The sequence below is a fragment of the Pectinophora gossypiella genome, chromosome 7, assembly GCF_024362695.1.
Source record: "Pectinophora gossypiella chromosome 7, ilPecGoss1.1, whole genome shotgun sequence".
Lineage (NCBI taxonomy): Eukaryota > Metazoa > Arthropoda > Insecta > Lepidoptera > Gelechiidae > Pectinophora > Pectinophora gossypiella.
This window is the reverse complement of record NC_065410.1, coordinates 7,817,540-7,843,185: the sequence shown is the minus strand read 5'-3', so window position 1 is coordinate 7,843,185 and position 25,646 is coordinate 7,817,540. Positions and strand designations below refer to the sequence as shown.

Genomic DNA, 25,646 nt, shown 5'->3' with positions numbered 1-25,646 from the left:
CGATGGATTGCAGGGAGTCCTGTGTCCAGCATTCAGACGTGCATAAGGCTATATATAATATGTTTGCGTTATCAACTACTTTTAGCAGTTCCTTCACATTTTTTTTAACGTGACTTATTGTAGATTTGCCGCAGATGGCATTAACTACTTGGCCGTACAAATGGGGAGCGCTGAAGGCTCTCACCCGGTAAGTTCCTTCACAATCCGTGTTACATGTCGGTGTAAGAGAGGCGCCACGTTTTTGCCTCTGTCCCTATCCACGAGTCTGAAGTAGCGTAGTTTTGGAACCGTGCCTGGCTGGATCTTACTTATTTATTTGCTCGGAGACCTCTCCAGATGCGGATCTAGGGGGAATTATGGGGGTCATCGGGGCCGTTACTTTTCTTTCCGAACCACACTTATTATTACGAAATACACTAGAGTTTGGTACTATCGAAAATTTCTGTTTTTCAGGGGCCCTAAGACATGGTTCGTGGGTTCGACGCGTTTTTGACCACCATCACCATCTTTTACCATTAAACCCGCAGTAGGGCTTCATGGTGGAGTACCTAGAGGTATAAAAGATAAAAAAAAGATAACGATAATTTATTTGCTTAAACATGAGTAATATAAATCCTCCTCTCCTCTCCACCAACCCGCAGTGGAGCAGCGTGGTGGAGTATGCTCCATACCCCCTCCGGTTGATTGAGGGGAGGCCTGTGCCCAGCAGTGGGACGTATATAGGCAGTTTATGATGAATATAAATAGAAATACAGTGTTCACATTATAGGTTCTTTATGTTTGCCTTGCGGCGCACAAAATTTTAAGTACCTAGTATATAAAATGTGTGGTGAAATCATGGCCTCGCTCACCCGATGTATTATTACATTTACTGATCCCGATGCATTGGACCCGAGGTATAGCGTAATTATTACATTACTGACCGCCGAACTGACCTACTGACCCCCCAAAATGTGTTTCCGGATCCGCGCCTGCGACTACGAGTATCCTGCTGACTACGAAGAACTTACTATCAACTTGTTTTAATGGCTTTTCTTTTGTAACTTTTTCTCCATTATTTTCTACACTTAAATAAACTTGCAGCTTTGTTACTTGTTTTGCTTAAGCCTTCAATCTTCAACTGTGCAGTTACGGTAGCTAATTTGGAAAATGTCTTGTACTTAATACGTATCTACTTAATTATGTATGTGTGATATCAGACATGTTGTCTACTTTAACTTACTTATTAATAAATGTTTCTTTTATTCTTTAGCTCCATACCCCGGTTGATTGAGGGGAGGCCTGGGCCCAGCAGTGGGACGTACGATATAGGCTGTTTATGTTACGTTTATTTTTTTAGACTTTTCTACTTACCTAAGTAGTACCTATAATAATAATACCTACTTACGTAATAATTCTGTTACTGTTTATTTATTTATTTTTATTTATAGATAAGCATATTATTTTTTAATTTAAGAAATATAAATAGAAATACTCTTTAACTAAAAAAAAACAATCTTTAAATACTCTTTTCTTTTTTTGAAGACTACTCAGTTTGGTGACGAGTGATCAGCTTGTAAGTAGATATAATCTTCATTACTTGTGCTTACGTACGTATGGCTTTTCCTTGTTTCGTATGTAGGTAAGTGCTCCTTTATGATTTTCTGCACATATTGAATCACATATTCTCAGAACGACATACAAATCATGATAGTAACTGAAAATCGTTACGAATCGCAGCTCGACAACAATTTCCTGTGATTATTTATTATAAACCAGCCGATTTCCGACATAATGCAATCAATCGGTTATTCAATGTGGTACAATGAGTCTTTACAGAGAACATGTCTGTCGGAATGTCGATGATTGAAGCGGCGCCGAGGTATCGACGCCATGTCAGCAGTAGGGATTCGGTTTGATGTATGAGTCCACTGAGTATTAGGTAAGAGCTGTGGGGATTTGGTTAATGTAAGAACAAATTTTGTAGTCCGGACAAATAGCGAGCTTTGCTGAGGGCACGGCTGAGGGCTTTCAGTCGGTAGTAAAAACTCCTTTAAACAATCTTTGTAGTTCTACTAAATTTGGCGGCTCTATAGTAACCCTGACACCAGGGTTGATGAGGGTTGATGAGTAGTAGGTAATCCATCTCACAACCCACACGATAGAAGAAGTGGTGGTAATCTTTGATACTATCATGAGGTGTCTCTGGTAGCCAATGGGCAATTTTTTCATTTTGAACCACCAACATGTTTGGGCCACCGTGTTTACCTATTGGGTATAAGACTTCTGAACTTATTTGGTTATTTGGGAAACAAAAATTACTAAGCTATTTCTATAAATCGATGACAAAAATTTGACAAGAAATACAAGAAGTTGACAAGAATTGATTCAGCAAAACTCCAGTGAAAAACGACTCTGAAAGTACTCACAACCAATTTACTGTTGTTCAACTACGCTATATATCTTTCTACTCTTTTTCCTTTAATAATTTATAGATGAAAAACAGTCATAAAGCATTTGGCTATTACTGAGTGGAGTGAAGACGCGGGTTGTGAGTGTTGTGACATATTTTAGACCTTACTCAACTCTGTTTCTAAAGCATTTAGGTATAAGTAGTAAAGCTTTTCATCGTCTTTTGATAGCATTTCTATGGTCATATTATTAAAGATCACTTAAATATTAATATATGAAATTAATAGTGTTCACCAAAATAAATGAATTTCATGAATAAATCTACAAATAAATAGGATAGGTAGAGTTAAGCACGTTTTCGTCGTATGTTTGTGTACTTTACATTTTATCTACTAACACAAACCTGCTAAAAAATATGTACGATGAGGTGCAAAAGTCCAATGAGTTTTTTGAAAAGTAATAAATTAGCTGGTTGCACTTAAGACCTCCTATGGTTACATGTCGTTTCTATAATAGACCAAAAACACGTACAAAAACATAAATTTTATAATTATGACAACTCACCACAGTTTACAAATAATTCGCTGGGCACAGTAACTGCACTTTGCTCTTTGATTGTACCTAATATTTCGCTATTTAACCGTAAACTGTATCAATGTCACGAACTTTAGGTACCTACTAAAATTGTTGTAGGTGTTATTTATTTCTGAAGTAAGCTAGTAAATATCGAAAAACAAATGTAAGTACCTACACTACAGATGTCCCTATCTAAACCGATGGTAAAAGATACCTATTTAGAAAGAAAGAAACATGTGTCATATCTTTAGCAAAACATTTTACTGTTCACACCTTGTATAATGCTTATGTGGGCCCTTTTTAAATAAAGAACTTATAAAAATGTCTACTTAAAAATCTGACTTAAACAGCACATTACCTTGTGCTCACAAACGGATTCAGTTCATGCTAATTTGTCCGATGAATTATTAATGATACGACTGACGAAAACTTTTGCACTTAAAAATTTTACACTTCATGAATCAGGATAATTGCAGTATATAGTGTTGGGAAGACTATTTTGGTAGAATACTCATTCTAGAGAGGTGTTTAGCTGTGCCCTTATATTATTGCGTCGCGTGACAAATTGTAATTACCTATTATGAAACAGTCTCCGTGGTCTCGTGGGCTCACGATATGGAGGTCGGGGTCCCGTTCCCGACGAGAACATTGTCGAAATCATATCCTGAGTCTGTCCTTTATTTGGTAAGGACATTGCAGGCTTGAATCACCTGATTGTCCGAAAAAGATGATCCCGTGCTTCGGAAGGTGCGTTAAGCCGTTGGTCTCGGATACTAGCCGTAAAACACCTAAACCAACTAGCAGTGGAGCAGCGTAATGGAGTAAGCTATGGAGCATATTCTGCTCTATCTCGGGTTGAGTGAGGGGAGGGAGGTATACAGACTGTTTATGTTATCAATCTAAAAAGTTTATATTCTCTTGCAGCGCTATTTCCTTTACGAGTACCTATCTCTCTACATGTGTCTTTTGCAATATGATGAACTATAATATTTTGTGCAGTAACATACATACTTAATGTAGCTATGTATAAGAGATGAGCTGGTAACCTCTCACCATATAGGTGCAAGTGTCTTCTATGTGTTTGCTTGACTCTTCCTATCCTGAATGATTACCTATCGACGTGAGATACATAACGCAGACACTAGGGTGGTATTAATAAACTAAACTCAGCTTTGTGACTGCCCTCACGATCATGTCAATGTGACAGTTCGTATATAAAAACAAGGACTTGAGCATGGTGTTGAGGGCAGTCTCAGCTGAGATTAGTTTATTAATACCGCGCATAGAAACAGTAAGATAACAGAAAGCTCGGTGAGGTGTAGGTGTACTTAGTTTGTCTATGGATGTATCTGGATGGACATTTGGGATATAGTAGTGAGCTTATATCACAGACGCGCCACCTTACCGTGGTATGTCTTCCCATGTCACATTCCATGCTCCACCCTCCTGCAGACATCGTGGCGTGGGCCGTCGACGACAAAGAATTATGACTTCATTGTTGACACACAGACGTGTACGTAATGCCATGGAAGACGATAACTCATTGGGACAGATTGTTTGGCCAACTAATGCTTTTTTGGCGTCTCATTTATAGAGGGTTGTTTTGTTTTGTGGAGCTCGTATGACTAATGTCATTTGATAGTAAGTACAGGGGGGTTAGAAAGACCACATCAAAGCAATTCACCTATAATTCGCGCAATTGACCGCATATTGAAGTAAGTGCGTAATGCAAACAAATTAATGTCAAAAAGCAATATTGCTTTATTAGGTGAATTGCTTTGATGTGGCCTTTTTAACGGCCCTGTACTTACATTGAATAATATAAAATACATTCAAAGTTCTATTTAGGCCTTTACTTAAGCTTGACTTAATCAAGACATGAAGGATATAACATCAACAATACAAAAAGCTACGAGCTATTCTAATCGAAGAATAAATAAAAGGTGAATTTAACAGTAATAAATACCTTAGTATTTTTTTAAAACACATCAACTTTTCAATTAAGTAATTGTAAACATTTGACATGTGTTGTATTTAAGTACTTATTTGAAATAAATATTTTGAGATCTTCGGAATGTTCTGTAAAACAATCAAAATATTGCTAACGACAAACCGAAGTGATTATTTTAGGTACATATTTGCAATACAATACTATGACCATTTTACTGGATATTTCTTTCCAGCAATTTCTTTTAGCACAATATAACACGTCTAGCCACGCAGTCTGCAGTTTTCAAAACAAATTATTCCTTTGTAAAAGGACATGAGCAATAAAATTCTAACGCATAACTTTTCAGAAGACGCCATTGTTAAAGTTTTATTGTGAGGAATCCTGTTCAATTCATACCCTCTTGATAGTCTGAAGGAATTCAAGAATAACTAATTTATTCTAAGTGTGATTTGTTAGACATGCAAAAAGGATGTCTTCTTTTCTTATAATTTATTTATTTTATATTTCACTAAAGAAATACGACATAGAACATTGTTCTAGCAGAAGAAATAGAGGAGGCAAGCAATAGAAAAATAGACATAATAAATAAATATCGAATATACTTGAAGGTCTGTACCCTACAGTGGGACTTATGTAGTTCATTTAGGTTTATGTCGGTCATTCTCTTAGCTCGCGCACTTCCTCACCAGAGTGCTATAGTGCGGGTACCTATTTTATAGGCCGAGATTGGCGCTGCAATGATGTGCGTCACTCACTACTCGTTCACCGCAAACCATTTAATACGGTTCCCTCAGACAGACGCATTGAACTCTCAGTGTTATGCATTACATTGCCACGCCGCGAGAGTTTAATGGGAAGGCGAAGGTAAAGCTATATTAGATGGCGCTCTAATCGCAAATCACTTGGCATTTGTGTTGACTCCTATTATATAATTTAATGTTAGTTTGTGTAAAAAACATAAAAATAATTTGTGTGACCAGGGGGGTTAAAATGCCCAGATCGAAGCAATTCATCTAAGAAACCAATATTGCAATTTGATATTTGCGCATATAAAAGTAAATGCGCAATACAAACAAATGTCAAATAGCAATCTTGCTTTCTTAGATGAATTGCTTCGATGTGGCCATTTTAACCTCCCAGATCGCCCTTAACGGTGGCTCAATTAAAAGAAGAGCTACGTCTTATAAAATTGAATCCATACCCTCAAATATTTTCTTGTGGTACGAAAATGATGGACACCTCTATCTTTACATTAACACGCACTACAAAGTGACATTTCAAATTTAGTATCGTTTTTTTCCTGTTATTTATTCGTGATACAGGTATGTGTGTGTCCCTTTACTATACTTTGACATTGATCATAGGTACCAATGACGATACGCCATCACCGAGAGAAATTGTCCGTTCAGGCGAAGTTGTACGTAGTACTCGTAGTAAAAAAATACGTAGGTAAGTAATAATATCCCTATTGAGATGGGAAGAACAGCCCACAAGGCAGAATATAATTTGCACCCATATTTGGTACTGGAAACCTAAGTTAGATAATTATGATTATCAGATTGATCGGTATCTTTCATTCTTCCGTCCCTTTGTAATACTTTTAGATCTCTCTCAAATAGGTACTCTTCAATTTGTGGAACTAAAGTGTGTTATTTTGAGCAGCAATTTCGGTTTATGCATGTAATTCCAATCTTACATATGTCTGGATTTGGGTGGTGCGGAGCAGAATCGAACGATCTACTCTGAACCGGTGTGCGTGTATGAAGCGATTGATGAATGTGTAGGAAGCAAGAGAAGTGTGTCAGGATCGAAGCAAATGGAATTCTATAGTCTCTGCTTACCCCAGTGGGAAATAGTCGTGAGTTTATGTATGTATTTTATTAAACTTGTTAATTACAGATTGTTTTACTGGTTCCGTTTTCAAGTCACCGTTCCGTCGAGACGCTAGTCGGGTGGAGATGATATTTTGCGGTCAGAGTAAAAATAGAGAAAGCACCGTGCGAACGTTTTCTGCGCCCGCGCCGATACGATGCACCACTCGATGATCGATTGCTGACAGCATGTAAATATAAACTCACATATGGAAACGTTGCCGGGCAGGCAGAGAATAAGAAGTAACTTATTATCTCGGGTGGGTTGTAAGTTCGATATAAGACCAACTGACTTATTATTGAGAAAGCTGTGCGCTTATATGGAACTCCTTCGGGACCTGCTTCCGCCGGAGTCGCTAACTCTGTTCAGAGCTTCAAAAAACCGCTGCCAGATTTCGAACCCCTGTGCGAATATTAGTGTATTTTTTTTAGTGTAGAGTATTTTATTTATATCAATAATTGTTTTGTATGTGTGTATAGCTATTACATATTATTATTATATTTCTTAAGATTATGGTTAGGTATAATTTGGTAAATATCTATTATATTACCTCTATATTGAGTATTTATTAATATATGTATAGAGTATTTATAATATTAACATTAGTTTACTTTTATTTATTTCTTGTTGCACCATCCCGCATCCAATTCTAGTAAATTTCCTGGTAGAGGTTGCTCTAGAACGATAAGGCCGTCTGGTTGTACTGTATTAGTGTATTATGTCTGAATTTTAAAAATAATTTCTGTGCAATTAAGTGTGTTTGATTTGACTTATGAACTTACGACTTTAATAATTTCGTAATGATCTAAAGATAGCATCTATCGTAAACAACGGATTGTCGAGGCTTAATCTACAGTGTAATATCGTGGTGTACCAATACATACGATCTGAATGTAGTAATAAGCAAGCAAGATTAAGGAAGTGACATTGCCTTTACAACCTTTCTTTTCCCCGTAGTGGAACAGCGCAGCGTGGCGGTATAAGCGCGTCCCGGATACTTCATACAAACAACCTCGTTTTACACAGACACCACACATTAACGTTATCGTACACACGCATCTGTGTGTGTGACATCTGACGCCATATGACTTAAGTCTGTGTTCGAAGGGGGGTGAGGTAAACCTAGCTCAGACGCTGGTGGGGAGCGGAGAGCTGCCGTTCTATACGTAGTATTATTTCTTATTCTATGGTATAAGCTTTGTAAACCCACCGTTTAAGGGGAGGTCTGTGCTCAGCAGTGGGACGTAACACAGGCTGTTTAACATGACCCTAGAAGAGGTATAGAACGGTACTATATATCCCGCATCAGTTCGTGTCGGGTGCCGAGCTAGATTCTTTGGGTCTTACTTCAGTCTAAATGGCCGTAGCCGCTAAGGAGTAACTGGGAGCGCGGACTGTGTGTCTCGCTCCCACTGTAGTATACACTAATATTTTTTTTGTATTATGGCAACTATTTAATACTTTGTGAGACTGTCCTTTGTTTGGTAAGGAGTTTTCAGGCTTGAATCACCTGATTGTCTGAAAAAGTAAGATGATTCTGTGCTTCGGAGGGCACGTTAAGCCGTTGGTCCCGGCTATTAGCCGTAGAAACACCTCCACCAGTGGAGTATGCTCCATATCCCCTCCGGTTGATTGAGGGGAGGCCTGTGCCCAGCAGTGGGACGTATATAGGCTGTTTATGTTGTATTATTATGGCAACACCGCGTTTTGCTCTCTGTCTTCTACCCTATAACATGATGGCGACGGGTGACCTATGGTACGTAGATAATATAGAGGCACACAACTTCAAAACTGCATTACTGCGATTCCCTTGCAGTCGAACCGCCCATCTGCATGCACCTTAGGATCGTAAAGTAATGGTTAACAATCGCGTTATAGGTACAGACGCGATTTATTGTTAAAGGTGCGAGCTGAATATAAATTAGTGTTACATAAATCGACAGGCGCCTGAGACATCGAGGCAGATGTGGCGCCTAGCCAGTACCATAGGTATTGTGAGATAAATTTTATATATTACTTTATGTAACAAACGGGACATTTTGAAAGTGGAATATTGGTACTCGACTGACAGTAATCGGATTTTTTTAGTTCTGTCCATAACCATAGACATACTTACCTAGGTAATAAAGATTAGTTAATTTATTAAAAACATATTGAAATTACAGAAAAAAAAAACGCATTACAGATAAGTAGTCGTTACGAGTACGATACGATACGATTAATGTTAAAAATGCTCATCATCCCCCTTGCATTATCCCGTTTTTCACCAAGTCCGCTTACCTAACTTGAAGATTTGACAGGTCCGGTTTTTTACAGAAGCGACTGCCTGTCTGACCTTCCAACCAGCGAAGTGAAAATCAGAAAAAACCAACCAACCAACCTGACCAACCAGAACCAGAGAAGAGTTCTCAAAGCTGACAGCTAACGTGGACGTTACTGGAGTAATGGACAGGCACTGGAAGAAGAAGACCTACCTATATACTTACAGTAATACAATAATATTTTAGCAACAATTGCAAAGCAAATTGGAAATTAGTCGTCTGGCAATATTTCAATGAATGTTTCATGCCTTAATAACCATTAATATACACAAGAGAGACAATCGTTTGTTATTTCATTAGATAAGCGTGTCAACCCGCCATCTAATCGGCGGGTAAGATATTGAACGGCTTTGTTAGTATTTTATCATAAGCATAAATTCTATAAACAATGTAGTTACTAACTTACCTATCGTTCGATAATCCTAACCAACAAATTTGATGCCAAGCGGCGGCGGTAAAAGATGATGGTTGTTGAAAAAAGTGACTACTAAAAGAACTAAGTCGACACAAGCTCACGCCTATTTCCCACCGGGGTAAGCAGAGATTACGGATTTCCATTTGCTTCGATCCTGACATAAGTACTTCTCTTCTCACACATCCATCAATCGTTTCATACACGCACGGCTTTTCTAAGGACATCCCCAATTTGGTAAATGTACGTCCTTCTAGGTCTTCTTCTGCCTGCCCTGCCACCAACCTTCGCTTTATATTTTGTTTTCGTAATCCTATTATCCTTCATCCACTCTACGTGTCCAAACCAACTTAACATTCCGTTCTCAATCTAAGTCATTATATCGACTTTTACACCACATCTCTCTCTTCACACTGCTTCTTACTCTATCACTAAATAAGTACAATAAGTGTAAGTGTAGTAAGTATTAATGTTTATTCTATGAATTTCTATGATATTGATTAACGAACATCTAAATCTAATTGTCATTGATATTTACAGTTTATTGTTATGGTCAGCGTTCCAACATTAGTACAGGCGTGTGGTCTGAGGGTAAACTGCGCTTTGATTCTGAAAAAAATCATATAGGATTATTTGCAAAAAATAGCGATCAGCACATTGTTAATACCAGGAATAAAAATAAACTTGCTTTACAAGTCAGTCGATTACATAAGATTACTAAATCTTTTAAGGGGCAATGTATACGTTTTTACAATAAGATTCCCATTGACATTCAGAGTTTGCCTTTCAACTGTTTTAAGACAGTAGTTAAACAAAAACTTTACAAAAAAGGTTATTATAAAGTTAGTGATTATTTAGAACATATGAATGCATGGGATTAACTGTCTGTGAACTGATATTAGGCAGCTAAATTACTCAATTGTATACCAATATTTTATGTTTATTTTTTTAAAGAACGTCTAGGGCCCTGTGCCGAGGTTTTTCTTGCAGCTTCTTTTCCCCGGCTATACAGGTTGTGAGAAGCTGCAGTAGTTTTAGGCGGATGAGACGTTCGTTATGTAAAATTGACGATTCAAAGTGTAACTATGTTACCTACTGAATAAAGATATTTTTGAATTTGAATGTAATGTGCCGGATCTCGCCAGGAATAAAAATCATAACATATTATCCCAGGGAATCTCCCCCCCTCGCATGTAAGAGTGGCTGGTAGAGTCTCCGGTTGACCCGCCATCACTATACTTCATCATCACTAATTTAAGAGCCACGCTCTTGTCGGTGTAGCATTCTCCATGATACTTTTTAGGGAAAAATGGGGCAGTGGGTTTCCTCTTACCTTCCGCCTAAACACTCACTTCACTATACTTAGAGATCATAAAATCATAAGCAGTACCAATTAATATCAGTACTTTAAAGTTGCCTTTTGACGACAACTATGTTAGAATGTAGGTAGACACATGACTCGTTTCGCCTGTCTGCCAACCTCAGTTTTCTCTGGTTGCTAACCACATAACCTACGTCGTAAAACACAGTTTAACTATAAACATGTGTCAGCCCGTTCGTGCGATATTTCGTCATAAGGAATATTACAATTACGCCGATGTTAGAATGTAAATTAGACGGTTGCAGACGAGCTACTATTAAGTTTTTCCATCATCAATGCAATTGAAAAGCAAATAATGCCGTGTTATTTAGCTAAGTTCGTGCTGGTGTCAGGGTTATTATTGAGCCGCTAAAGGCTCCTGATTAGCTCATGTAACGACTACTTACTTACATCAGTAAGTAGTAATCGGGACCAACGGCTTAACATGCCTTCCGAAGCACGGATCATCTTACTTTTTGGAAAATCAGGTGATCAGCCTGTAATGTCCTAACCAAACTAGATCCCTAGTTACATGGCACAAAGTGATTTTTGTGATATCAGGTAACAAAAACCCATAGAAATATTAACCTAAAATAGATGAAAAAGTAGCAATCACGTAAAAGCGGCACTTTTTGTGTTGTATCGGTGGTGCTCGGTGGTGGTCTTCCACTGAAATGGTGGTTCACCACCCTCTTCGACCAGAAGTCCTCCAGCATGAATGATAGGATAGGATATATATCTGTATTTTCCAAAATATAGGCTTCTGCTACTACCTAATTGTTACGCAAAATCTAACCCTTGGTATCTCTAATCTAATCTAGCCTACAAGATCCCACTGCTGGGCAAAGGCCTCCCCTTCCTCTTTCCATTTTTCAGGTCCTGCGGCGCGCGTACTCCGGCCAGTCCCTCCGGCAAGCGTCCAAGTCGTCACGCCATCTCTTTCGAGGTCTACCACGACGCCTGTACCCGTCATGAGGCACCCAACCCCTTGATTTGAGGAACCCTTGGTATACTTCTTTGAAATATCTTAATATTATAAATCAACAATCAACATTATCTTAAGATGGATGTACCCAGGGTGTACCTCTGACTACTCCAGTTGGGATATAGCCGTGGGATTATGTTACGTTGTTATCTTACAAACGAAATCTTCCTACACATAATTTACCCGACCATTTTGTTAAGAACGCAAAACTACTTATGTTTCTAATCTAAAATAGTTGCTCGTCTGTCCGTCCGTTTCCATAAATCGGGAGGCGCCACTCGGCACGTGGGTCGTCGCGACGGGCGCCCGCGCCGCCGCTGGTCGTGTTACGATCAACATAAATATTTACTCAATGTGTGTACCATGTAATGGCTTATCATAGGAAGCAGATTGGTCCTGATTGAAAGTTTACGCTTGCGAGTGGGTCATTAAAAAACGAGGAGATAATAATAGTCGGATTTTTGGAATTAGAATACATCATATCCCTAGCATTAACCCGTTTTTCTCACAGCGTCCGCTTATCTAACCTGAAGATCTGACAGGTCCGGTTTTTTACAGAAGCGACTGCCTGTCTGACCTTTCAACCCGCGAAGGGAAAACAAGCCCAATACAGGTTAAGTCACATACCTCCGAAAATGCATTTCTCGGGAATGTGGGTATCCTCACGATGTTTTCCTTCACCGCTGAGCACCTGATAGTTATTAATGATCCAAAAATGAATTCGAAAACAAATTCGACAATCATTGGTTTAGGCCTGTGCTGGAGAGGCAAGCGGTCTACCAACTGAGCTACGACGGCGGAGTTGTATTTTCCGCTAGTATACGGGTAGATTTCCATCTCACTTGTTTTTATATTAGTTTAAGAGGTACACTTATAGTATTTTGCTGCTGCTGTGTGTTAGATGTGTACATCTGTGTTATTCTCCTGCTATTATCCTATAGTGGCAATCATAGAGTACCTACTTAAGTGAACAGAGCGAGGTCTGTTGCTATTCGTTTGAGGTGACATTCCACCAAAAAAGAAAACTCAAACCACCACAGTCAAGTGTTTTATTAATTCGAACTAAGCTTTAACATACCGGTTTTAGCAAAGTAATACGTAATAAAAAGACCTATTGCCGCTAGTATGAAACTGCAGGGTATGAAATTGATATAAAATAAATAAATGCAGCACCTAGTCTCAATTTGTCTGCAGATAACAAAACACGCCCACAGGCAGACTTTATTGGCAATAAAAGTAAAGTTCTGTCTATAGGTTGTGCTGTTGTAAGGTTGTGCTGTTGTCTATAGGTTGTGCTGTTGTAAGGTTGTGCTGTTGTCTATAGGTTGTGCAGTTGTAAGGTAAGTGCATTACAGCCGTCAAATATTAAAAAAAAAATTTTAGCAGAATACATAACATAAACAGCCTAGTATATACGTCCTACTTCTGGGTACATGCCTCAGGAAAAATAAAGATTACCTATAATGTACACATAAACATAACATGAATAGTCTAATGCGCCCCACTGCTGGGCACAGGTATCAACTGGAAGCAGTATGAACCAAATCTACTCTACCACGCTGCTCCAGTCGCGACCAACTGCTTAACGTGCCTTTCGAAGCACGGACTCATTTTACTTTACGATTCCCGATGGGGACCTTGTCTGAATCATTTTGTGAGACTGTCTTTTGTTTGGTTAGGACATTGCCGGAAGAATCATCTGATTATGCGAAAAAAATAATGTAAAAAGTAAAATAATATATGAGCCAAAAATAAGAGTACATAGGAACATAGCAGAAGTAAAGTACCTGGTATCTGTATGTTTGGTAAGTAGTTAAAGTATTTGTAACAAAACATTCTAACCAATTGTAAGACAGATAAATGATCGCAGTCATTTTAAATTTGAAAAAACAACATTTTAATTAGCGCAGAATAGAATACATACTTACTATAAATTAATGTTTTCGACTTTTCGTCCCTGGCTGAGCATGTATGGGACGTTGATTTCAGTGTTTACGTCATTAATAGTCCTGCTTTTGGCTAGCCTTAATAGACTTATACTGCACTCACGACTATTATTAGCAGTTTCAGTCTTATTTAGGTACTATTAATAGGTCATTTGGTTCAGTTTACAATGCTTGTACAGTATTGTTCGCTATTTTATGTTCAGAGACTATAAAAGTAATTGACATCAGCTAAGTAGTAATTCAATATTTCATAGTTTTTAATAGAATTAGCCACTGAAGTATTTCGAGACGTAGGTTTATGAATATAATTATTTGCAGCTTATAACAGTTTGGCTCTACCTAATCTATTAAACATTACGGGCGTTTGTTTATGTACTTACTTATCTATCAAACAAACTGAACACGAGAATGTTCGGAATAGATAAAGTAGTTCGTGAAGCAAATTATAATTTAGTTGTTTAACTGTTTGCGCAAAAGTTATTCCTATTTCAGAACTCGAACGAAAATACATTACGAAAACACAATGAGTTTCCGTGAATACCACAGCGTTGTATAATCCCGAATCCACCTCGATTCTCCAGTCAACATACACACACCTACTTACAGACGGTCTAGCTACTTATATGAAACTTTCACGGTTCAGGACTTGGGAAATCGTCTTGGGAATCTCGCAAAGATCTCGCTACCACTATCCGGGGCGGGCGTCTTTCCCGTACCTAGATCTACCTATCTGTACATTTACGAATCTAGGGTATAGAATACATTCGGGACAAGTTAGTTTATCTGTGCTCTAGTGACTTGAGCTGAGACAGTCAATTGTTTTGTCGTGAAGGACGGAGACCGATCGTGGTGAATATGTGGATGGATTGATTGAATTGTGGTAAGTTTAGATTGACATTTTTGTAATTGAATTGCGGTGTTTTTCGGTAAGTACTTACCATCAAATGTGTTAGTGTTTTATAAAATTAATTAGAAGGTAGCGAAAAAAAAATGTTTCCAACGCAACACCATTTCGTAACAAACAATAATACTTTTTATCGGTACATTTTTGTCAGTGATGACTTATCAATTACACAAAAAATACATCTGTAATATTATATTATTTTGATTATTAACTAAAGTAGGTACATTAATCTATCCACTAAAGGGTATGAATTTGTAGGTGTGTATTTTGTAGCTATGGTGGCAATTAGTTATGCATAATATTAATGAATAATGAGTAATCGACGAATCGGACGCATTACCTCATTGCAATTATTTTATGAAAATTTATTCGTTGCTGCAAACTAGGAAGTCCATTCCTGTTTCCCTTATAAAAATGTGATCCGTCATGACATAAGATATATAACATTAACAGCATATATACGTCCCACAGCTGGGCAAAAGCCTCCCCTCAACCAACCGGCGGGGGTATGGAGCATAATCACGCTGCTCCACTGCGGGTTGGTGGAGGTGTTTGGGCTAGTAGTAGTGTGGTGCCCGGGACCAACGGCTTAACCTGCCTTCCGAAGCACGGAATCATCTTACTTTTTCGAACAATCAGGTGGTTCAAGTCTGCAATGTCTTTCCCAAACAAAGGACAGTCTCATAAAGTGATTTCGAAACTTTTCCCATCGGGAATCAAACCCGGACGCTCTAACAACTAGACCACGGAGGATGTGATCCGTCATCAATTAAAATTTCAGTGGTAAAAGTAATTATGTTGCCCTTTTGATACGGAGTCGTGAGATAGGTAATGATAAACCATATACGAAATCGGACTTGCATGTCTTAATGGCGCAATCAGTTTTACGGCATAACGTAACGTAACACTAGGGGGGTTAAAAAGGCCCCATCGAAGCAATTCGTCTAAAAAGCAATATTGCAATTTAAGAAAGAAGAAGAAAGAAAATATTTATTTCCATATTATATTTTCTTTCTTCTTCTTTAATTTGACATTTGCGCATATAACTTAGCTTATTATTTATTATTATTTGTATGTCGTTTCCATATCTCGGGCCTATGAAGTCCCGGACTTTTGGAAAGCGTGTGTGGGGCCGAAGCCAACACGTAAAGGCCCCTTAAAACAATTTAATCTAAATGTGTTTATTATTATATTACAGTAAGTGCGCAATTAAAACAAATGTCAAATAGCAATTTTGTTTTTTTTTTTGGATGAATTGCTCCCTGCTCTCAACTATATTCATAATTGGATTAGTAAGACGTGCATCCATCGCAAGATGAACTAAGTCCCCACGCTTCACCGAGGTTTCTGTTAGACCAACGTCATAGGTGTTGAGCTGTATCGGTACATAATGGTCGAGCTAACTGTCAGTGAAAATTGCACTTAATATAAATTTATAACTTATTGTTAAAAGTCCGGGGTCGAACGAGTGCTCTCGTCCGTGTGAGAAGCAAGCTGGTAACACAAGGGAAAATAAGCTGACGAATGCATTTTTGTTTATTCGTCTCAGTATTCATGAAGGGCTCAATAAAGCTCATAATAATTTTAATGGTTACTTTGACCAGTTAGGAGTAGCCCAGTGTTTGTGCAGACAGATAAATCTAGTCAAATTAAGTAGTTGATGCACAATGGGTACAATTAATTGGCTCGTTTGTAACTGGCATTGCAATCAAGGGGGATATTCTTCATTGTCTACAGTTAAACTAATGTGCTACATGGTTCTGCAAGTGGGTAAACGGGCCAAACGGAAACTAAATAGGTACCTGGGTAAGTAATTGTGTAAAACTATACCTGGAATTAAACGCAGGATTAGTGTTGTAAACTTGACAGTTAAAACAAGGTATTGTTGTAAGTACTTACATATAAGTATATCCCTAACCTAACCTAACCTAATCTAACGGCCTCCGTGGTCCAGTGGTTGACCGTTGGGCTCACGATCCGGAGGTTCCGGATTCGAATCCCAGTGGGGAAATATCACAAAAAATACTTTGTGATCCCTAGTTTGGTTAGGACATTACAGGCTGATCATCTGATTGTCCGAAAGTAAGATGATCCGTGCTTCGGAAGGCACGTTAAGCTGTTGGTCCCGGTTACTACTTACTGATGTAAGTAAGTACGACTACTTAATAATGAGTCATGTAACGACTTACATAAGTCATTTCAGAGCCTTTGGCGGCTCAATAGTAACCCTGACACTAGGGATGATGAGGTTGGTAATCCACCTCTCAACCCACACAGGAGAACAAGAAGAAGTATCCCTGTCGTAATAGTATTTTTATTAGTTCCCCACTCCGCGCTTCGGAAGATACGTTAAGCCGTTGGTCCCGCTTACTACTTAGGTACTGATGTTAGAAAGTACTACTTACTAACACAGTAAGTACATGAGCCATGTCAAGGGCAAAGGCCCTCCAAAGCCCCAAAGGACCGCCAAAGGGCGGCTCAATAATAACCCTGACACCAGTTTTGGTGAGCTTGGTAATCTACCTTACAACCTACATGATAAAAAAAGAAGATTGGTTATATACTAAATAAATAAAAATGATTAGAAGAACAGGAGATTATCTCCCTAGTGTTACTCCGTTTATCACGGGGTCTCCTTACCTGACCTGAAGATTTGTATGGTCCAGTGTATTCCAGAAACGACTGCCTGTCTGACTTTCCAACCCGCACCAAAAACCCATCCAATTACTGGTTGGGTCACACACACCCGAAAACACATTTCTCGGTTCCGTCGCGATGTTTTCCTGCACCAAAATAAATACGAAAATAATAACAGTGTTACTTAGGTACTTAATAACAGTAATAATAAAATGATTTCTCATCTTCTTCTATCGTGTGGGTTGTGCGGTGGAGTACCAACCTCATCAACCCTGGTGTCAGGGTTATTATTGAGCCGCCAAAGGCCCCTGATATGACTCATGTAACGACTACTTACTTACATCAGTAAGTAGTTTCTCATTATAATAACATAGGTAATAATTATAGGTAAGTAGAAGACAGTTTGGACTAGATGTGTCTGGAAGAGATTTATTTTGCCTTATACGTACGTTTGTTTTGTTTTGTACCTATCTATACGTTTGTTGTTAATGCGGCCCTTGGTCCGTGATACGAATTTTAATTGGCTCCTACGGATTATTTATCACAACTAATCCTATTTTAGAAAGCGGAAAATGGTACACGATTTAATAGGCGATAAAACGTTACAATAACACCCTTAAATACTTTGTCAACCAGCCTCCGCGTTGTATACATTCTATTCTCAGCGCCGTTGCGTCCCGTCGCTTGCGCGGACGCCTGCGATTCATTCTGATGGCGCCACACATTAAACTTACAATATTAACACCTATTACTGTCTCATTTCAATAAACACTAATTAACGGAACGACTGAAATCTCGCGCCTCAAATAACATCATATAATGTAGCGATATAAAATCACAGTTTACAGCTAAGTGATTTCGCCTTGATAATTACGAGGAGTTTGTTCATAGGGATTCATTGCGCGCGCGCTTTCGAGAATGTTATAGTTTGCGGTGGAGCCTTGAGACGTGGTAAAAAAAGAAAAGCTAGCCTACTAATAATTATTTATAATTCGGGATGTCAGAATATTTCGATGAATACGGATAAATTGTGTAAAAAGTAGGTTAGATTGAGCCGGTAATGTTTACAATGTGTGGCGATATCACTTCTTCTTCTATTGTGTGGGTTGTGACGTGGATTACCAACACCCATCAACCCTGATGTCAGGGTTACTATTGAGCCGCCAAAGGCCCCTGACATGGCTAATGTAACGCATACTAACTTACAGCAGTAAGTAGTAAACGGGACCAACGGCTTAACGTGCCTTCCGAAGAACGGATCATCTTTCTTTCGGATAATCAGGTGATTAGCATGTAATGATTCGTGTTGTATCCCCATCGGGATGTCCTATAACCAAAACTAGGGATCACAAAGTGATTTTCGTGTTGTATCCCCATCGGAACCCGAGACCTCCGGATCGTGAGCCCAACGCTCAAACCACTGGACCACGGAGGCCGATACTTACAGAACGATAGACGGACATCTTGGACCGTACGGTAGACACACGCCGTCAATGGTTCACATCTGAAACGTAGATGTAGTGTAAACTATTATCCTATATAGCGGATATAAAATGATAGGTACAACTTAAAATAAAATCAGGAGGTAATTAAAACACATAATAACGGGTTCTTACCGCGTTTAAAGTAGGGATATGAGACTCCCGATATTTCGACACTGTTGCTGTTGGTGATTATGTGTTTTAATTATGATAATAACCGCGTGAACTTAAAACAATGTATAAATTCAGGAGGTATCTGTAGGAAATAGGGCCAATGACAAGTTATCCTTAACGTTATAATCATGGTTTTACAAGGAAGCATTGTACAACAGGCAAAATGTATTAACGGACGCTGGAATTATTTCTAAATATTTCCCACGTTACCATTGTAGAGGAAAGAAACATGTTTATTGACGGATGACGAAGTGTCGGAGCAATCCTGTGACGTTATTTATGTCTATGACTAAGATTACATGGGGAAATAATATGGGTTGTAATTACGACACGGGACGTTAACTTTATTATATTACACTTTGTTCTGATACTTCTTGTAATGGTTTGACTTTGAAGAGACGGAAGGATAATTTGCTTTTGTTTATATCTATCTGGATTAAGTCATTATTTTTATTAGCTTATTTAAGACGTAGATAGACTGATTTTCAAGATATACTTACTTTATTATCTTTTTACGGTTTTAGATAGCCATTTTACATCAATTAAGTACGTACCTACACTTAAGAGTTCCATATTTTCGTACAACTAAAAGTTCTAGTTTGTACGGAACATTATGTACTTATCTACACTACAATTTGAACACTAAACTAAGCGATTCCTTCCACTCCAGATTCCTTAGTTCCATATTTCCATCTTCTTCTATCGTGTGGGTTGTGAGGTGAATTCTCAACATCATCAATCCTGATGTCAGGGTTATTATTGAGCCGCCAAAGGCCCCTGAAATGGCTCATGTAACGACTACTTACTTACATCAGTAACTAGTAACCGGGACCAACGGCTTAACGTGCCTTCCGAAGCACCTGACAACCTTTTGGACAATCAGGTGATCAGCCTGTAATGTCCTACCTAACCAAACAAGGGATCACAAAGTGATTTTTGTGATATGTCCCCACCGGGATTCGAACCCGGGTCCTCCGGATCGTGAGCCCAACGCTCAACCACTGGACCACGGAGGCCGTTATTTCCATGAAACAACGACTGGCGCCGCAATAAATACGTTGAACATGTAGGGTACTTTGCATAAATAATATATTAGTCGATACAGATTTATCCTATTTACAAAGGAGCAAAATTTATGAAGTTGTTAATTGTTGACAATTGTGACCAATGGCGTGACCGGGTCGTCACGAGCGCGGCGCGGGCGCAGGCGACATCGATCTGCTGTGTGCTGTGTTGAGATTCGATGATAATGAATTGTACCTACTATGTTTAGTATCTTTACTAACTATATCTGTACCATCAAAATGCTGGAGCTGTTCCCGCAAACCACTTTACAGACAAACTTAGAAGTTCTCCTAAGTATGGATTTTAATATTAATTCGATTTGTGTTTAAAATTAAGCCATTAAAACAAACCTCAATACCGTTGATTTCAAACTGTCATAAAGGTAATATTCTCATGTCATGTTTACAATAAAGTTACAATACCTATTTATTGCGTCTGCATTCAAATGAGAACCCACTAGCGCGACACTGATCCCAAGATTTAGTGTATTCACTTGTAATGATGGTTATTTATTACTCGTAATTTACAATTCGCTTGTAATTTCGTTGCTAATAACGTTTTGTTTGTAGGGGATTCGTGTTTGCGTTTCAAGGTGTTAGTAATAATGTCTTGGACATTTATTTCCACATGGTCGTGTGGTTTTAAAGGTGGGCAAAGCCTGCATTATGGGTACATTAACGGCACTGTCATGTAAATTATAGTGCCTAGTATTACATTCTACAAGTGTTCGCAAAATATTACAATTATTATATATTGGGTTAAATATAATAACGTTCAATGATCTTGAGAATCAATCTTGCCTGAAGCTATTACACCTACTGCGATCAATAATTTATGACTTATTATTTATTGGTCTTTAATAGAGAGAGATAGATTGTAATAATCAGAAGCGGATGAACACATTTCACGAAGCCATCGGTGTTGCTTTTGCCCTCAAATTTGCCTTTATGCCTCGTTCACATTAGGTCAAATTTGTATCGCCGGCGTATACAAACAAACCAACAAAAATGTGCTTTGGCGGCTCAATAATAACCCTGATACCAGGGTTGATGAGGTTGGTAATTCACCTCACATCCCACACGATAGAAGAAGAATTAAAGGTGAAAACTTACACGTGTCCAGTAAAAGTTGGTAGCGCTACTTGCGCCCCAGTTTAAGCATCAATATCAATCTTCTAAAAGTAATTCATCAGCAAAGGTGCACAATTTCGCACTCGTTATCGAACCTACAAAGATAGTGGCACAAGGATCTAGTAATTCATGTTTGGATTCGGTGGCGCTGGGTAGTACCAGGTGATAGATATACTGACCGGTCGGCGAGGGGGGCGTGGTGGCGTGTAGTGGACTCCGCTGTAGAATGAGCTAGAAGAGCTAACAGATGGGGTGTATACTGTATAGTGAGTGTTATGTATAGGACGGGAAAACAGAAAAACTCATCGATCGCTATAAAAAAGGCTTTATGCGTGTGGGCAACCGAAGAGCGTGGTGCGCGGCGGAGAGGTAATTCGTGTCGCTAACAGGAGAGAACTCGTAATGTGTGTAGATGAGGCGGGCTTCGAAAGCCACGTTAAGCCGTTGGTCCCGGTTACTGATTACTAATGTATGTAGCGTTACATGAGCGATGTTGCTGGTTGCTGTGGTTGGTAATTAGGAACCACTACTGTTGGGTGGATTCATCCAACAATCCACACGATAGAGCAAGAATGTGTGGTACACGTGAGATTGTATACAATAGTCGGATTGATTAGATCCAGATAGCAGACGTCGGGGTAATCAAGGGTAGGTAGAAGAATGAACTGAGTTGTAGGTACGGAAGGGTCAAGAGCGAATTTAGTTTTGACAGAGACCGCAATGGGAAGATAAGCAGCTGAACGCATTCTCCCAATCAAGCACAGAAGCTTCACTTTGGATTATCTTATTACTTACTACTCTCAGTGCACTATACGGAAATGTTTTGTATTAATGATTCAGTCGAACGGTATGGCAGAATATGGTATATTTTACTCGAAAATGCTGTAACACTCAAATTAATACCGATTCAAACTTACTGGTGAATTTTGATTTGAATTACTTCTAAATTGTATGTCTCTTCCACATTCTCTACATCATTGTCCAGATCAGTCGGAATGACGTAACCGATTTGCTCGGTTATTGAGGCTGGATCAGGACAGGATGACTGATTGTGATTGGTTTATAATGATTATCTTGAACGACTCAAGTCATTGTCGTGCATAGATAACCGTGTCGATAACGTACAATGAGATCATGTACATATTTAAACAGATATTGCCTTTCCAAGCTTTTTTGCTATCGAAAAAAAACGGTATGACGCCACTGTTTATTACACTTGTAGCTAATTAGTAATATATTATGCGAAAGTATTTTTTCTCAAGTGACATAATACTTAGCCTTACATACACTTGCCTTGGGTGGCAGTCGCTACTTCACCCGACAGATAGGGAGCATCTGGTTATTATGCGTGGTGGACTGGTGGAGTATGCCGATACCCCCTCCGGTTGATTGAGGGCAAGCCAGTGCCCAGCAGTGATATATAAATAAGCCGTTTATGTTATGTATGTATCAACTAACCATGTAACTCTACATCTAGGAATGAGAAAGCAAATTGTGGATTGTAACTCCACTGGAATTCGAACCTACAAACCGCTAATTTCGAATCGCCAGTTTTGCGGTAACTGTCAGTACTATTCAGAGGCGGTGGACAGGAGTCCTACTACGGCTTTGGAATAGACTACTCTGGGCGCCATTCTACTCGCGTCAGACAGAGTACAGCGTGGCGGAATGTAAGAGGGAAACCACTACCCTATTTTTCTCTAAAAAGTAGCATGGATAATGTTACACCGACAAGAGCGTGTCTCATAAATTAGTGATGTGAGTTTTGCTAATTATTTTAGAGTGACCAAACTCACAAGTTGCCAGAAGATAACTTTTATCAGCTCTTCGTATTGAACGATTGTCGCGTTACATGGGATATTCCTAGCTTTTGAGTGTCTATTGCGAGGTTCTGTTAATAAAATAACATCTGTGTGATATTGTTCAAAACGGCGTTTACAAGGTTCTCACCATGATGTTTCAAATGTGACGATATAGAAATCCGCATCCGCCGCAGCATTTCCACGAGAAGCAGGTCTGCTGACTGTGTGTGGACGTTCCATACTAATATTATAAGTGGAAAAGTGTGCGTGTCTGTTTATTTGTCCGTCTTTCACGGCAAAACGGACCAACGAAGTGGCGAGATTTTTGAAATGGAGATGGTTGAACGGATGGAGAGTGACATAGGCTACTTTTTGTCTCTTTATAACCCCCCACTTCCCTAAAATGGGGGGTGGAAGTTTGTATGGAGCATTCCGAAATTCTCAAGGTAGATTAGCTAAAAATTGGTACGTGGACTATTAAAATTTATGACTAACAAAATAATCGTGCACATTTTTTTTTGAAATCTGCCCGCAACCCCTTCCAAGAGGGGGTGAAATTTTATATGGGACTTTTTGCAGTTTTCGTAGTAGGAAGCTAACAATTGGTTCACAGACTCTTTGTTACTGATTTTTTGAACCGAGTTACCGCGAATTTAACGCAAGCGAAGTCGCGGGCAAAAGTTAAGAAAGAATAAAAATGGATTACTATTTTCCAGTAAGTACTTGAACAACTCAACCGTCACAATTACCATGACTGAATGTCTGAGAGAGTCACCCGGAGGTCGGTAGGAGTGTCCGATCTGTATCTAAAACTAAATGCATAAATCCCTCTTGTTTATGTAGGCTGCACCTCAATTAGTATCGAATAAATTAAATAAACATTATCCAATTAGATTATAGCAGTGACAGGAGTCGTAGTAGTCACTTACTGTTTCATATTGTGGTCTTAATTATTCCGTACCGTGTGCATTGATTGAGCTGCTAACTAGGTGGCTGGTGAATTCGTTTGAATGTCGTTAGTACACACATAGGTACGTACAAAAGGTCACGCTAATATTCCTATCGGGGTGGGCAGGGACACGAGCCATTGTCATATTATGAGGGACCACACGTTGAAAGGCCCAAATAGAAATAGTTTAACTTTTATGCCGCATTATCGAATTTATGTTGCTTCTATGCTGAACTGATTACTTGGCTTTAGCCACCTCATTAGGAATTGCGGGCGTGAATGTATGCATGTGTGTATGTTACCGGGACACTTGGCTCTGCACGCCTCACTTGTCCTTTAAAGTAGAAAAAAAATAATGTGCTACGATCTACCACAACTGAGTCATAAGGGCCAGATCTCACTAGGACACCATGGTGGCACCACTACAGCCACGCCACTAACAAAATGTATGTTTATTAGCAGTTGATACCATGTGATTGGTGGTTGCGCAACATACAAGACACCAGTGAGGTAGCGTTTATACAACTGCAAACATTATGATGGTGGTACAACCGTGGTTGCTCAACCACGGTGTCCTAGTGAGTTAAGACCCTTACAGCTTTCCTCTTTCATCGGAGAAAAAACATTTGCTTAATAGTAAACATCAAGACGAGATTCATGAAAATACATAATACATTTGAAATACATTTACATTTTGCTTGGTCAAATGAATACTAAAAGTTGTCAGCATTTCGCTTCATATGTGCATAGAGTTTGGTATGTTGCCAAATGAAACGTGAAGTCGCAAAGTCGTAAATCAAACTTTGAAAATACGTAGTCGGAATAATGATCTGGAATAATTTAATAGCTCGCAAATGGGATTTTGGGATTGGGAAAATAGACCTTCAATTACGAAGTGATTAAACGTGTAGGCATCAAAAGTGGCTGCAAGTTGTTTTCCAGTTACTTGTGGCTAGGGTTATCCTATCGTCTCCCGAGCGTTATCCCTATTACGGGGCTGCTTACCCAATCTGAAGATTTGATAGATCCTGTTTTTTACAAAAGCAACTGCCTATCTGACCTTCCAACCGGGGAAGGGAAAATCAGCCCCATACAGGCCATCCCATAAAGTATCTGGCATTTGTTATTTTTGATTTTTTTGGGTTCCATACCGAGACTCTCAGTCAATTTGTAACCTTTTCCTATAAGATTAATTTGCAAGAGAAGTCCCAGACGAAGCACAGTATAACAGTACTTCAAAATATCATATAAACATCTCTATGAAACTTCTTAAGTACGTAAGTCGTGAGTAAGTTTCATTCTCACTCACTATAGCACCTATAGGTAGTATAAGAATAGTCAGAGGAAATGTTATAGTAATATACTGGTAATGAGTTACGTCATCCAACCTGACCGCCCGCGGCTCTGTCGGTCGGTCGGTCACTCGCTCATATTCAAATTAAATTAATCCGGTAGTTTTCACACGGACCGACAAACACCTCCTGACAGGTACGGATTTAGACTTGGGCTTCATATAACGTAACATAAGTACCTGAATTCACATGTCGGGAACCATTTACTGGGAACGGGACAGTCCGAGGGAGCAAGTAGTAGTTAGTAGGCAATCCACATAAATTGAAAATACAATAAATAATGAACTTACTATGAGAATGACCTATAACGCTAAGTGAATTACCGGCAAAAATGATCA

At 38.9% G+C, this 25,646-nt stretch overlaps 1 protein-coding gene and 1 long non-coding RNA gene across 2 annotated transcripts in view; one reads left to right on the top strand and one right to left on the bottom strand.

Annotated features, from left to right (window-relative positions):
• Positions 1–10,011: 10,011 nt before the first annotated feature.
• Positions 10,012–21,318, bottom strand: LOC126368119 (uncharacterized). Its single transcript, XR_007566544.1, has 4 exons — positions 21,188–21,318; positions 18,801–18,859; positions 17,359–17,501; positions 10,012–10,132 (listed from the first exon to the last, which is right to left on the bottom strand). It is a non-coding gene; the product is annotated as an uncharacterized LOC126368119 (long non-coding RNA).
• The window catches only part of LOC126368090 (gremlin-2-like), a 43,700-nt gene continuing 32,552 nt past the window's right edge, over positions 14,499–25,646 (top strand). The window contains exon 1 of the mRNA XM_050011975.1: positions 14,499–14,694. The gene's annotated coding sequence lies outside the window, so the exon portion shown is untranslated. The remainder of the gene's footprint in view (positions 14,695–25,646) is intronic.